At 35.7% G+C, this 14,067-nt stretch overlaps 1 pseudogene; it reads left to right on the top strand.

The window, feature by feature from the left end:
• The first annotated feature begins 11,049 nt into the window (after positions 1–11,049).
• Positions 11,050–12,391, top strand: LOC103228888 (keratin, type II cytoskeletal 8 pseudogene; annotated as a pseudogene).
• Positions 12,392–14,067: the final 1,676 nt, after the last annotated feature.

Here is a 14,067-nt window from a genome sequence, read left to right as displayed (position 1 = left end):
TTTGCTTTTTAAAATTCATATAACTTCACCTATTCTTTTATTTGTGCATTTATATGTATTTTGGTGTTGACTGAGTATTATTATATTTGATTGTTCTATGCATTTGGAAGTATAGTATAGTATTTACATAGGTAGATTGAACTCACCTAATGCTATACTGTTTAAGTCAGATTTACTGCTGATATTATTATTTACTATTCCTACTTACTGTATATAACCTGTAGTTGTCAAAATTATCCTTTTTTTTGTGCTTTCCATTGGATAGAGCAGTTTTACTTGATCCCAGTTTAAAATCAATTTCCACTTTTATTATAGTTGCTTCTTTACTTAAAATTCATACTCATATTAGCTTTTATTGATTTCTTGAAAATTATATACTTACACACATATATATTAAAAGGCAGTATGCATGTATATGTGTTTGTGTCTGTTTATCTATCGATAAGTCTGTATATCTCCCTATCTAGAAATAAATATATCTTAAAACGTAATTGCTAACAGAGAAAAACATCACAAGAAGAGAAAACTACAGATGAATTTATTTTATAAGTATAGACACAGATATTCTCAACAAAATTTTAGCCACTTTAATCTGGCAATATGTAAAAAAAATAAGAAAAGGTTGTAAGTCGCGACCTAGTGGGATTTATAACAGAAATGCAGTTTGTTGATAATATGAAGATCAATAAATTTAATATACTAGATCATAGAATAAAGAACAAAAAACAGAGTCATCTCAACACATGCAATTTTTTATAAAATTCAACACCACTCTATGATAAACATTTAAAAACTAGAAGTAGAAGGGAACTTCTTCAATCTGGTGAAGTACAGGTACATGGATGAAAACCCAAAGCCAACATTATACTTAATGGTGAAGAATTGAATACTTTTCCTCTAAGATCAAGATCAAGAAAAAAAAAAATCTGTTCTTACAAGTTCTATTAACATTATATTGGTGGTTCTGGCCAGAGAAATTCAGTGATAAAATACAATATATCAATACTTTAACCACTTTATTGCTGAATGACATTCTATTGTATAGATATGCCATATTCTATTTGGTCATTTATCAGTTGGCAGGAATTTCAGTTTTTTACAGTTTTTGGCTATTATAAATAATGCTGCTCTTAACATTTATTTACAAGTTTTTTTTGTACAAATGTTTCCATTTCATATATACTTGCATATATACCTAGGAGTGGAATTGCTAAGTTATTTGGTAAATTTACATTTAACTCTTTGAGGAGCACTCTAGACTTTCTTCCACAGCAGATGCACCATTTTACATTCACCATAACACAAGGGTCCCAGTTCCTCCACATCTTCACTGAAGTTATTATTTACTATTAGACTTTTTTTATTGTAGCCATCCTAGTGGTATGAAGTAGTATTTTATTATGGTTTTGGTTTGGATTTTTTTCTAATAGGTAAGGATTTTGAACATCTTTTCATATGCTTATTGGCCATTTTCACATCTTCTTTGGAGAATGTCTATTCAACTTTAATGTCCACTATTAAAATTGTGCTATTTGGCTCTATACTATAGAGTGGTAGCAATTCCTTATATAAATCCTAGATACAAGTCCCTTATCAAATATATGATTTACAAAAATGTTCTACAATATTTTGGGTTGTCTTTTCACTCTTTAATGATGTCTTTTCTAGAACAAAAGTTTTGAGTTTTATGGATTATGTCTAATTTATATATTTGTATTTTTGTTTTTGTTGCTTGAGCTTTGGGTGTCATAGCTAAGAAATCATATTTTCTAAGAAATCAATGTCATGAAGGCTTATGCCTATATTTTCTTCATGGAGTTTTATACTTTCAACTTATACATTTAGATATTTAATCAATTTTTAGTTAATATTTGTATAACATACAGTACAGGGGTTAGTTTTTTTTTACATGTGGGTATTTAGTTGTCCCAGCAACATTTAGTGGAAGACTATTAATTTCCCATTGGATGGGTTTTGATTCTCTTGTTGTAAGTTAGTTGATCATAAACACATGGTTTTATTTCTGGAATCCCAATTCTATACCATTGATCTATATTGTCTATACTTGTGGCAGTACTACATTGTCTTGGTTACCATCGTTTTGTAGTCAGTTTTGAAGTCAAGAAGTGTGAGTCCTTCAACTTTGTTTTCAAGATTATTTTGACAATTCTGGCTGTCTTGCTATTCCATAGAAATTTTATATTCTACTAGTCAAATTTTACAACTAAGTCAGCTGCTATTCTAGTTGGTATTGCATTAAAACTGAAGATAAATTTGGAGAGTGTTAACACTTGAACAATATTGAATCTTCTGACCTTTGATCATGGGGTGTTTTTCCTTTATTTAGGTTTTCTTTTATTGTCTTCAACAATCTCTTCTAATTCTCATAGTAAAGTTTTGTATTTCTTTTTAAAAAATGTATTCCCCAGTATTTTATTATTTTTGATGCTACTATAAAAAGAATACATTTGTTTTCAGATCCTTCAAATGTATACAAACTTGATTTGTATATATAGATTATTTCCTGATTTTCCTTTCTGAATTCACTTAATAGTCCTAATTATTTATTAATAAATTTCTTGGATTTTTCTATTTATATAAGATCATGTCATCTGAGGATAGAAATAGTTTTACACCTCTCCTTCATATGAATGAACCTTGCAAATATCATGATACATGAAAGATGTCAGTCATCAGAACACAAATTGTAGGATTTTATTTTTAAAAACTTTCAGAGTAGCCAAATCCATAGAGAAATAAAAAAAGATTTGTGGTTGCCTATAGTTGAGGATGTTAAAGAAAACATATTAACAGTTAAATTTAGTGAAGTGTACTTGAGCAATAAACAGGTTGAGAACTGGGCAGCATTCTGAACCAATGTTTTTCAAGATTATTTTGACAATTATGGATCTCTTGCTACTCCATGTGAATTTTGGAATCTGATATGGTTTGGATGTCCCACCTAAATCTCATGTTGAATTGTAATCATCGCCAGTGTTGGAGATGGGTCCTGGTGGGAAGTGTTTGGATCATGGAGGCGGAGCTCTCTTGAATGACTTGGGCCATTCCCTTAGTGATAAGTCTTGCTCTGAGTTCACACAAGATCTGGTCATTTTAAAGCATGTGGCACTTCCCCCCCAACTCTTGCATTCTCTCTCTCTCTCTCTCTCTCGCTCGCTCGCTCGCTCCTGCTTTTACCATGTGATGTGCCTGCTCCTTCTTTGCTTTCAGCCATGATTGCTGTGCCTCCTGTGCAGCTTGCAGAACTGTGAGCCAATTAATCTTTTTCTTTTAAATGACCCAGTCTCAAATATTTCTTTATAGCAATGTAAAAACAACATAAGACAGAATCTACTAGTCAAATTCTACAAATAAAGAATTGTGAGCTGTCTTATAAAAATAAAAACAAACAGAAAATGTCCTACAGAGATTACTGATTGTAACCAGAGAGTTCCATATTTGCCTTATATGGGCATAAGTTGGCAGCCTTCAGCCTGGGGTTGGCTGAGGGTTTAGCTACTAAGACTAGCTGAGACTCAGTTGCCTGTGTATGAGGGTACACTCTTAGATGGATTACAAGCTGCTTGCACATTAAGCTAGGTGGCAGTTCACTATATGCAGCTGCTTTGGGCCAGATTTTTCACCCAAGTTTAGAGGCTTGTTTGGGCCAAATTAAATTTAATTTAACAGGTGTTTAGAGGAAAATACAGAATTACTGCTGATCGGTGCAAGTGCCCTTTTGGGAATTACTAAAATGTAAAAATGATTGTGGTGATGAATATACAACTCTGTGAATATAGTAAAAATAATTAACTGTGTCTTCTTAAAAGGTGAATTCTCTGATACATGAATTATATCTTAATAAAACTGTTATTTTTAAAAGCAATTAATTAGCCGTCTCTCATATACTTTCTCATGTATTCGCATGTTGATATTGTCTAGAAATTTTATTTTTATGCCTCTAATTTTTATTTGACGATTCATGATTAAGTTACTAAATTATTTGATTATCATTTCTTCCGTGTTTTTTAGCATTATTTTGAATTTATTTCTCAAGTACTTTCTGAAGGAATGTTTTAAAAATGTGCCTTCATTTGACAAGTGTGATGGTTAACATTGAGTGTCAACATGATTGGATTGAAGGATACAAAGCATTGTTTCTGTGTGTGTCTGTGAGGGTGTTGCCAAAGGAGAAAAACATTTGAGTCAGTGGACTGGGAGAGGCAGACCCACCCTCAATCTGGGTGGGCACCATCTAATCAGCTGCCAGCACAGCTAGAAAAAAGCAGGTACAAGAAGTTGAAAAGAGCAGACTTGTGTCTTCCAGCCTTCCCGTTTCTCCTGTGCTGGATGCTTCCTGCCCTTGAACATCAGACTCCAAGTGCTTGAACTTTTGTACTATGAACTTATGCCAGTGATTTGTCAGGGGCTCTGGGGCCTTTGGCCACAGACTGAAGGCTGCACTTTTAGCTTCCCTACTTTTGAGCGTTTGGGTCTCAGACTGGCTCCTCAGCTTGCAGATGGCCTATTGTGGTACTTCACCTTGTGATCGATCGTGTGAGTCAATGATCCTTAATAAACTCCCCTTCATATATACATCTATCCTATTAGTTCTGTCCCTCTGGAGAAGCCTAGCTAACACAACATGCTTTTGAGTTCTTGTGTGCCTCAGAACATTTTTATTGCCCCGAAAATTAAATAGAGTTTTGAATAAATGTATAATTCTAGGTTCAAATTTCTTTTATCACATTTCTATAAAAATATAACTATATTATTGAATTCTATGCTGCTATTGAAAAAGCTAACATCAATTTTATTTTTATTTATTTGTAGATGATTATTTTTTTCTCTGAAGTTTTCAGGATGTCTTTTTTTTTTATCTTATTAAATTTAATCTAAGTGTATAATTTTGATTATACAACCCAGGTGCCATCCTTTGAGACCCTTGAATTTGAATGGTGTTAGTTTTGAATTACAAGTTTGTGTTCATTATTTATTAGCTATTTCTTTATATGCATGCTTTCTCTTTCCAAAGATATTTAATTAATTCTCTGTCATTTTTAACTTTATCTTTTCTATTTCTTAGTGTTTATTTTATAATTATTATTTGTCCTATGGCATTTCAGAAAAATTATATCCATTTCTGAAGTTCTGCTTCATGACATGAATGGTGTTTATTATTCTTGCCTTCTATCATGGTGGTTCCTTTTCGCAGATGTGTAATTATTTTGGTTATGTGTGTATATTCACCTTGGAATATAAGCATTCCTGTCTAGTTACATGTACAGAAGTAAGGCAAAAGTACAGACATCAAGTTGAGTTTGTCAATGTGAGCTTAAAAAGAGGGTAAGAGTAGACTTCAAATAGAGTGTCAGGGAACACAAAGGCACTGCCAGCTAACCCAATTTGATGCAATTTCACTCAGAAATTCTCTAGCGAGGGAGGAGACATTTTATTTAATTTTTATTCTACGAACACTCGACATTTAGAGAAAGAGGGGTAAAGAAGTAAAAGTCTAAAATACCTGATTATCCATAACCTTATTTTATCAATATCTCACCCAGCAAGGATGTGGCACACTCATATACCTGCAAACACTGCACATTCTGAACCACATTCTGAACCGATAATGCCTGGTGTGTGTGTGTGTGTGTGTGTGTGTGTGTGTGTGTGTGCACGCACGCGTGTGTGATGACAGCACAGACAACGATGTTTCTCACTTTATTTCACTTTAAATACAGTTCCAATTCTCCATTTTAATTCTGTATGTTTTCTTGGATTTATTTGTTTGTTTGTTTGTTTTTGTAGAGACAGTCTTGCTCTATTGCTCAGGCTGGAGTGCAGTGGTGTGATCTTGCCTCACTGCAAGCTCCACCTACTGGGTTCAAGCAATTCTCCTGCCTCAACCTCCCAAGTAGCTAAAACAACAGGTGTGTGCCATCACAACCGGCTAATTTCTTTTGTATTTTAGTAGACACAGGGTTTCACTGTGTTGCCCAGACTGGTCTCAAACTCCTGAACTCAGGCAATCTTCCCGCCTTGGCCTCTCAAAGTGCTAGAATTACAAGCGTGAGCCACTGTGCCTGGCCCCTGGATTTATTTTTTGGAAGAAAAGCTGAAGTCTATGCTGGTCTACCTTATTGTCAGGAACCAGAACCCTTATGCTGTATTACTCAAACTTATCACTTCTCTCTGTCACATTATAGCACCTTCATACTTACTAATATATTATTCCACAAACTTCAAGTAATTTGAGATGGGATTGGGATCTTAAATCATTTGGCAAGTACACCTGGTTTATCCAGTCTCTCCAGATACACCACCAGAAGATTTATCAATTTTACCTACATGAAGAAAGCATAAGAATTTGTTTTCAGTCAATTATAGCAAATGATAAAGTTTGGGGGACAATGTGAAACTGACATTTCAGAACATAATTTGTTGAAAAGAAGTAGATACCTTGGAAGTGAAGAAATAATTTTAAAGATGATTTCATTCATCGAGGATGAAAAGTACAGGACTTGCTTTAAGGCAATGTCAGTGAGAATAGAAAGTAAGAAACTGTGTGTATGTCATTGCTTAAAGTTAAAAATTGTAGGTCTTAAAAACTGATTTTGACATATGAAGTAGAATAATTCAAATAAAATTATTCAGGATGAACGTAATTCCCATTTACTGAATGACATACAGGATGGGAAACAAAGTTTCAGGGACTACATTGAGCATAATTTCATTTGCTGTCCATTACAGACTCAAATTAGATGGCATTCACAAAATTATGGAGATAATTGCTCCTTGATTTTATTGCTAATAATTCCTTTCTGTATTGAGTTGAAGCTTATCATGAAGGGTTGTTTTGTGAATATTTTAGGATCACAGGCTCTTCTCTATATTTGTACATTTTGGCAAATGAGGAAAACAACCACATTTTCTGGCACACTCCTCAGTGAGTTACTTACTCCAAGAGTATTTACAGATAAGGATTGTTATTTATTAACTATTTCTATTAAAAATTCAATAACAATAATAACTATTCAATAACAATCTGTAAATTGTTATTTTCAGATAAGAATTTTTCATTGACTGTTGACCCAAATATCAATCTTGGAGTATTGGGAGAAAAAAAAAAATCAAGATTTGGAAACATATTAAGATTCAAGTCTCTGATTCTCTGTTTATTTGCCGATATTCTCAGAGAATCTGGTCTAAATCTCTTAACATCAAGAGATGTAAATACATGTGAAAGTCATTCTATCTTTATACTGCTAGTTGATACCTTTACTATTTAAATTAATATATATTGATTATACAAGATTTTGAGAACAAGTTTTTTTTTTCTTCCAAAACTGATGTGGATGATCTGCCTCTTTGGGCTTCATCTTCAACAGGGTTTTGTCGTTTCCTGAAACAGGTTATCCATTTTTAAAGTACTGATTTCTTTAGGGTATTATCCCCATAAACTTTTCTGTAAATCATCAGTGATTTCACCATTCTTTCACCCAAGCTTCACCATAAATTTGATGTTTGTTCTTGTTTCAATTTTGGCAGAATTCATGTTGCTTTGATAGGGGCTCTTTTCAAATTGTTGATTTATATTTTTAGTGCCTCATACCAGATCTTGTTCAGATATGTTTTTAAAAGCTAGCATGAATTTATTTTTTGCAAATTGTTTTTGAAAGCCATGCAGAGTTTTTCATAATAAACATTTTCATGAATTTTTTGAAGTCCCTCATATATGTTGTGCTAATCACAACAATAATTACTGATATGCAAACAGGAAAGATCTTGCTCTGAAGGCACTTAAAAGGAGAATATAGATAAGTTAATTGAAATTTATAAACTAGTATAATATATTCTAAAATAGAGGTCAGTATAATAATAGAGGAAAGACCACAAATCAGAATGGAAGACATGATGCCTCACTTGGTCTATCAATTATGAGTAGTATTAGATATCAAGCATACAACTAGCCTCTAAGCAAAACATCCAGTTCATTCTAGGGCAGAGTCATGAGAGAACATGAGCAATGTATCAGTGCACCAAATTGGGTTGTTATGCTGAATAATGATCTTCTCATTATAGTAAGTTACAACAAAAATTTATTTCTTAGTAATGTTTATTATCACTGTGGCTCAGTTACTGCTCTGGGAACAAGACAGATGGAACAACTTTGTGGTAGAGGAAAAAGACATATGGCAGACTCAAGAATTAACTTCTATATAGCTTTGCTAAAAAGTGATGTATCTTACATCTATATATTTTTCAGTGTTCAAAGGGAATCACAGGCTAAATCTGATTTCATTGAAACAGGGCAGTATAGTTCTACAGCAGAAGTGTTCTTGGTAGACAGAGGAAATAAATAGTTTGAATAATAACAGAGACTCCAGATTGTTTGATAGTTGAATATAAAGTTTAGTAGGCTTCGGACACAATCCATTCGGTAAGTTGTAGATGTATTTGGAAAAGTTGTCATATGCCAGACTATGAACGGCTTTGCATGACACACAAAAAGTCAATTAAAGGATTGCGCGTATAATCCAATTTTATTAAAAAACTTCAATCTGGAAAAGAGAGAAGTACTCTTCTCTGGGAAGTAAAACTAAAGCCAAGGAACTGTGTTTGGAAATGCTGCAGTAATTAATGCAATTTTTAAAAGATGGATTTTGGAATAAAATCATATAAGAAACATTAGAGGAGGAATGAAAATAATGATAGTTTGGAACAATAATTAGGAGGTTGAATTAATAAAAATTGTGCCCAATTTGAGAGCAGTTGCCAAGGAGACACTCTTTCCTTTTATATATTTGACTTGGGCAATTCTGGTGAGTGGTGGTTATCCACCATCAAGATAGAGAAACTGACAGGTGAAATATTTAAAAAGAAGTAGGGTAAGATAAGGTAATAACAGATTAAGTGTAATCTAATAAAGACTGTTCAGAGACTGTTAGACACGTGTGTCAAATCATACTCCTAATGTAGAGAAAGGGCTTTACTGGAACAATACGGTTACAACTGCTAATGTATATGTTTAATTTATGCTACAAATCTGATGAGCTCATTTATGAAGAAGGGGATTATATTAAAAAATAAATAACTCTGCTAGGGACAAAATCCTTGAGATTATAGATATGGAAGATCTGAATGGACATAATAAACATAATAAAAGGGCAGAAACTTAGAGAAATGTAAGCTACTGGAAGGCAGAAGAAAGAAAAAGAAATTGCCTCATAAAATAGGAGTGGTCAGAAATGTGTGTATGTATATATTTTTAAATTATTATTATTATTATTTTTGAGATAGAGTCTCACTCTGTCACCTGGTCTGGAGTACAGTGGTGCTATCTCAACTCACTGCAACCTTCGCTTCCCAAGTTCAAGAGATTCTCCCGCCTCAGCCTCCTGAGCAGCTGGGATTACAGGCATGTGCCACCATACCCAACTCATTTTTGTATTTTTAGTAGAGACAGGGTTTCACCATGTTGACCAGGCTGGTCTCAAACTCCTGATCTCCAGTGATTCACCTGCCTTGCCCTCCCGAAGTGCTGGGATTACAGGCACGAGCCACTGCGCCTGGCCAGAAATATCAAATACTTCCTAAAGAATAGGAAAATAAGGAGTCAAACAGTTACTAGATTGAGCAATTAGTTATTCATGAGTGAATTTTGATTAATACATTTGGATGAATTCATTTTATGCAGCCCTTTTGCTTCAAACATATGGCAATTTTAGACAAAATACACTTATTGCTAAAAAAGAAGAAAAAAATTGAATTTGGTAAAAGGCAAGATCAAAGGTTTGTAGAACAGAAATGAAATACAAATTCAGAGAACTGAACATATATACGATGTCTCAAAAGATCGACGAAAATTAGGCAGTAAATGCTGCAAATTCACAATAAAATAAGTATTGAGGTTTGACCATTCAAATTTATTCTAAATTTTTAGCTTTGTGAACTTTCTGTAATTAACATCTAATTTTATTTTTTATCAATAGGGAGTGCTAAAATAAATTTTTAGTTCTCTACTTTTGTTTTAATTAGAGTTGCTAAAGTACAGGAATTTCAGATAAATTTGAATTTCATATAAATAATTACTTTTTTATTATAATCATGCCCCATGTAATATTTAGGACATGCTTACAGGGAAAAAATATTGTTTATGTGAAATTTAAATGTATCTGAACATCTTGTATTGCTACTTCCTAAATCTATCAACTGTTAATGAGGGATCTTAAAGAACAATTTTTTTAAATTCAAAATTCATAAAACTAAATGATTGGAAAATAAATTTCAAATAATTATATATTTTTTAAAGAACTATAGCATCTATGCTATTGAAGTACATAAACTACTTAAACCTGTTTCAAGACATATGAGACATTTTACAGACACTTGAGTAAGTAGGGCTGTGGCAATTAACTGTATCCATAAAAAAATTAATTTACCATTTATATTATATAAACAATTTAATAAATTTTAAAGGTTAAACTGCAGAAAGTTAAACTTTAATCACTAGGAGTCCTTACAGAAAACTGTATCCATCTTGAGGTAGGGAAATATTTTCATCAAGTCACATCATAAAAAACAAAACTGGTCAATTTTTAGAGCATTAATATTAAGAATATTATATTAATTTTTAAAACATCATCATAAGAATAAATGGTCAAGCCACAAAAGGATATTTGCAACATATGCATTATATTTCAGCATATAAACTATGTAAACATCTCCACCATTTCCAGTGGTGAAAGAACAAACAAGCCAAAAGAACAATTGCCAAAAGTCATGAAGAAGCATTTCACAAGAAAGCAATTGCTGACAAAAATAATGCAGACTCTGCTGATGACAGTATAATTGGTATCATCATTTTAAATCAATTTAACAATATTTTTAAAAATAAATTATGTATTCTATTTGATCCAGCAATTTCATTTCTCTCTACGTATCTTCAAACAACTCCTTACCAGAAGTGTGTTTATTGTGGCATTGTTTTGTGATAGCAATAAAAACTAGTTACACAGACCAAGAAGCAGCTTCTGTGCTCCTTCTGGAATGTCCTCCTGGTTCAGCCTGTCTGTCTCCGCTCCTGCCTCCACCACGTCCACAAGGGTGACCCAGAAGTTCTACAAGGTGTCCACCTCTGGCCGCTCCTACACGAGTGGCCTGGTGCCCACATGAGCTCCTTGAGCTTCTCCCGAGTGGGCAGCAGCAGCTTCTGAGGTGGCCTGGGCAGAGGCTAATAAGGGGCCAGAGGTAGGGGAGGCATCACCGCCGTCACGGTCAACCAGAGCCTGCTGAGTCCCCTTAACGTGGAGGTGGACCCCAACATCCAGGACATCTGCACCCAGGAAAAGGAGCAGATCAAGACTCTCAACAACAGGTCAGGTTTGTCTCCTTCATCGACAGGGTACAGTTTCTGGAGCAGCAGAACAAGATGCTGGAAACCAAGTGGAGCCTGCTGCCGCAGCGGAAAAACACTTGGAGCAACATGGACAACATATTAGAGAGCTACATCAACAACCTTAGGCGGCAGCTGGAGACTCTGGGCCAGGAGACGCTGAAGCTGGAGGCGGAGCTTGGCAATACTCAGGGGCTGGTGAAGGACTTCAAGAACAAATATGAGGATGAGATCAATAAACGTACAGAGACGGAGAATGAATTTGTCCTCATCAAGAAGGATGTGGATGAAGCTTACATGAACAAGGTGGAGCTGGAGTCTCACCTGAAAGGGCTGACTCACGAGATCAAGTTCCTCAGGCAGCTGTATGAAGAGGAGATCCGGAAGCTGCAGTCCCAGATCTGGGACACTTCTGTGGTGCTGTCCATGGACAACAGTCGATCCCTGAACATGGACAGCATCATCACTGAGGTCAAGGCACAGTCCGACAAGATAGCCAAGCACAGCAGGGCAGGGGCTGAGAGCATGTACCAGATCCATTATGAGGGGCTGCAGACGCTGGCTGGGAAGCACTGGGATGACCTGCAGTGCACAAAGACTGAGAACTCCAAGATGAATTGGAATATCAGCCAGCTCCAGACTGAGACTGAGGGCCTCCAATGCCAGAGGGCTCCCCTGGAGGTCGCCATCACAGTTGCCGAGCAGCGCAGGGAGCTGGCTGTTAAAGATGCCAGGGCCAAGCTGTCCGAGCTGGTGGCTGCCCTACAGCGGGCTAAGCAGGACTTGCAGCAGCAGCTGCGCAAGTACCAGGAGCTGATGAACATCAAGCTGGCCCTGGACATCGAGAACGCTGTCTGTTGGAAGCTGCTGGAGGGCGAGGAGAGCTGGCTGGAGTCTGGGTTGCAGAACATGAGTATCCATTGGAAGACCACCATTGGCTATGGAGATGCCCTGATCTCAGCCTATGGGGACCTCACAACTCCCAGCCTCAGCTAAGCCTGGGCTCCAGCTTTGGCTCTGGCTGGGGCTCCAGCTCCTTCAGCTGCACCAGCTCCACTAGGGCCATGGTTGTGAAAGTGGAGACCCGCGATGGTTGGCTGTCCCAGTCCTTTGATGTCCTGCCCCAAGTGAACAACCACAGCAGACCTTCCCAGCCTACCCTTCCTGTGGCTGCTCCAGAGCCCCCGAGGGAGGCCACAGCGCAGGGGAGCACAGGCAACAGGAGACCCGCCTGAGGCTCAGCCCTAGCCCTCAGCCCACTGGCCAGGGAGTTTACTGCCTGGGGTAGTCCCCTTGCCCATGCCTCCAGCTACAAAACAATTCAATTGCTTATTGGTTTTTTTCCCCCGAACATAAAACCTCAGCTAGCTGTGCCAAAACACAAAACAAAACAAAACAAAATCAACTAATGACACAAACACTAAAATAGAAAAATATATTCTAGTACTACAGAAACAATATAGTGGTGAAAATGAATGTATGAGAAAGATGTGAGCCATAATGTGCATTAGATTTTATCCTTGCATAATGAACAAGGAAAAGCAGATTGCAAACTGATTTGGAAAATATAATAGTATTTAGATAAAGTATATTTTATGGACACTTACATGATCAGTAATAATATAAAACATTCATAGAATGGAAGGTGGCATATTTAGGAGAATATTTATTATTTTGGGGAGATAAAGGGTGAATAAAGAAGATATTTACATTTATCTATTGATTGCATTTAAAATATTAAACATTACAAAATGCTAATATTTAAGAGGTAGCTAAAAGTAGATGTTAATGCTGTAGAAGTGGAAGATAGTGTTCAAATTCTAGCTCTGCCACTTGCTAGCAGGGGAACAGCTAAAGGGGAACAGAAATAGTATATACCTCATAGGGTTGATTACACCCTTTATCAAAAGATTACATGAGTTAAAACTCTTAAAGTGCTTGGAATATAACAAGACTATGTTGGTATTTGAGAAATAAGGTAAAATTAATAAAGAGTAGTATGTATTTATGTTGTTAATTAGATAATTCTTTACAGAAATATTTTAGGTGATTAAGATAATGGTACTTTTAAAGCAGTGTTGTGGTCAAGTACAATCTAATAAACATAGAAAAGCAAGTATACATCTTTTCAAGAATCTTGGCTATATAGAGAAGAGATGGGTGGTAAACTAGGGTCTGGTGGCCGTAGGAGGACTCTTACTTCAATGCAGAGACAGAAGACCTAGGACAGGGGCAGAGTGAACAATTCTAGAGATAAGGAAGGATTTAGAGACTAAGGCTTTTCCCGAAAATTTGGGAGTTGTTTTAATCCTGGGCCACGTGAAAACCTCATTTGTGGCAAAAACTAGTGGCACTTCTCAGGCGAGAGCCAAAAGAAAATTTTTAAAGTTACTAAGTCTGGAATATGAAGTTGACAGAATTTATATCTGAGGGCCTCTGTTTCTCTGGGAAGTATGATGTGTGATTAAATTCTGAAGTTCTTGAGGACAGTTGTCAAAATTTGGTTTAAACACTGAAGGTGTAATAAATTATGGTCAAATTGATAATAATACCATAATGCCTAAGGTTCTTGCCTAGCCACGCCAAAGAATTGGTGTGGCAGTCAACCGCATCGAGTGATAGAGACACAGACCGAGAGAGAGAAAAAGTTGTAAGCTTTATTTTGCAGAGTG

The sequence above is a fragment of the Chlorocebus sabaeus genome, chromosome 24, assembly GCF_047675955.1.
Source record: "Chlorocebus sabaeus isolate Y175 chromosome 24, mChlSab1.0.hap1, whole genome shotgun sequence".
Classification (NCBI taxonomy): domain Eukaryota; kingdom Metazoa; phylum Chordata; class Mammalia; order Primates; family Cercopithecidae; genus Chlorocebus; species Chlorocebus sabaeus.
This window is presented reverse-complemented; position numbering and strand designations above follow the sequence as displayed.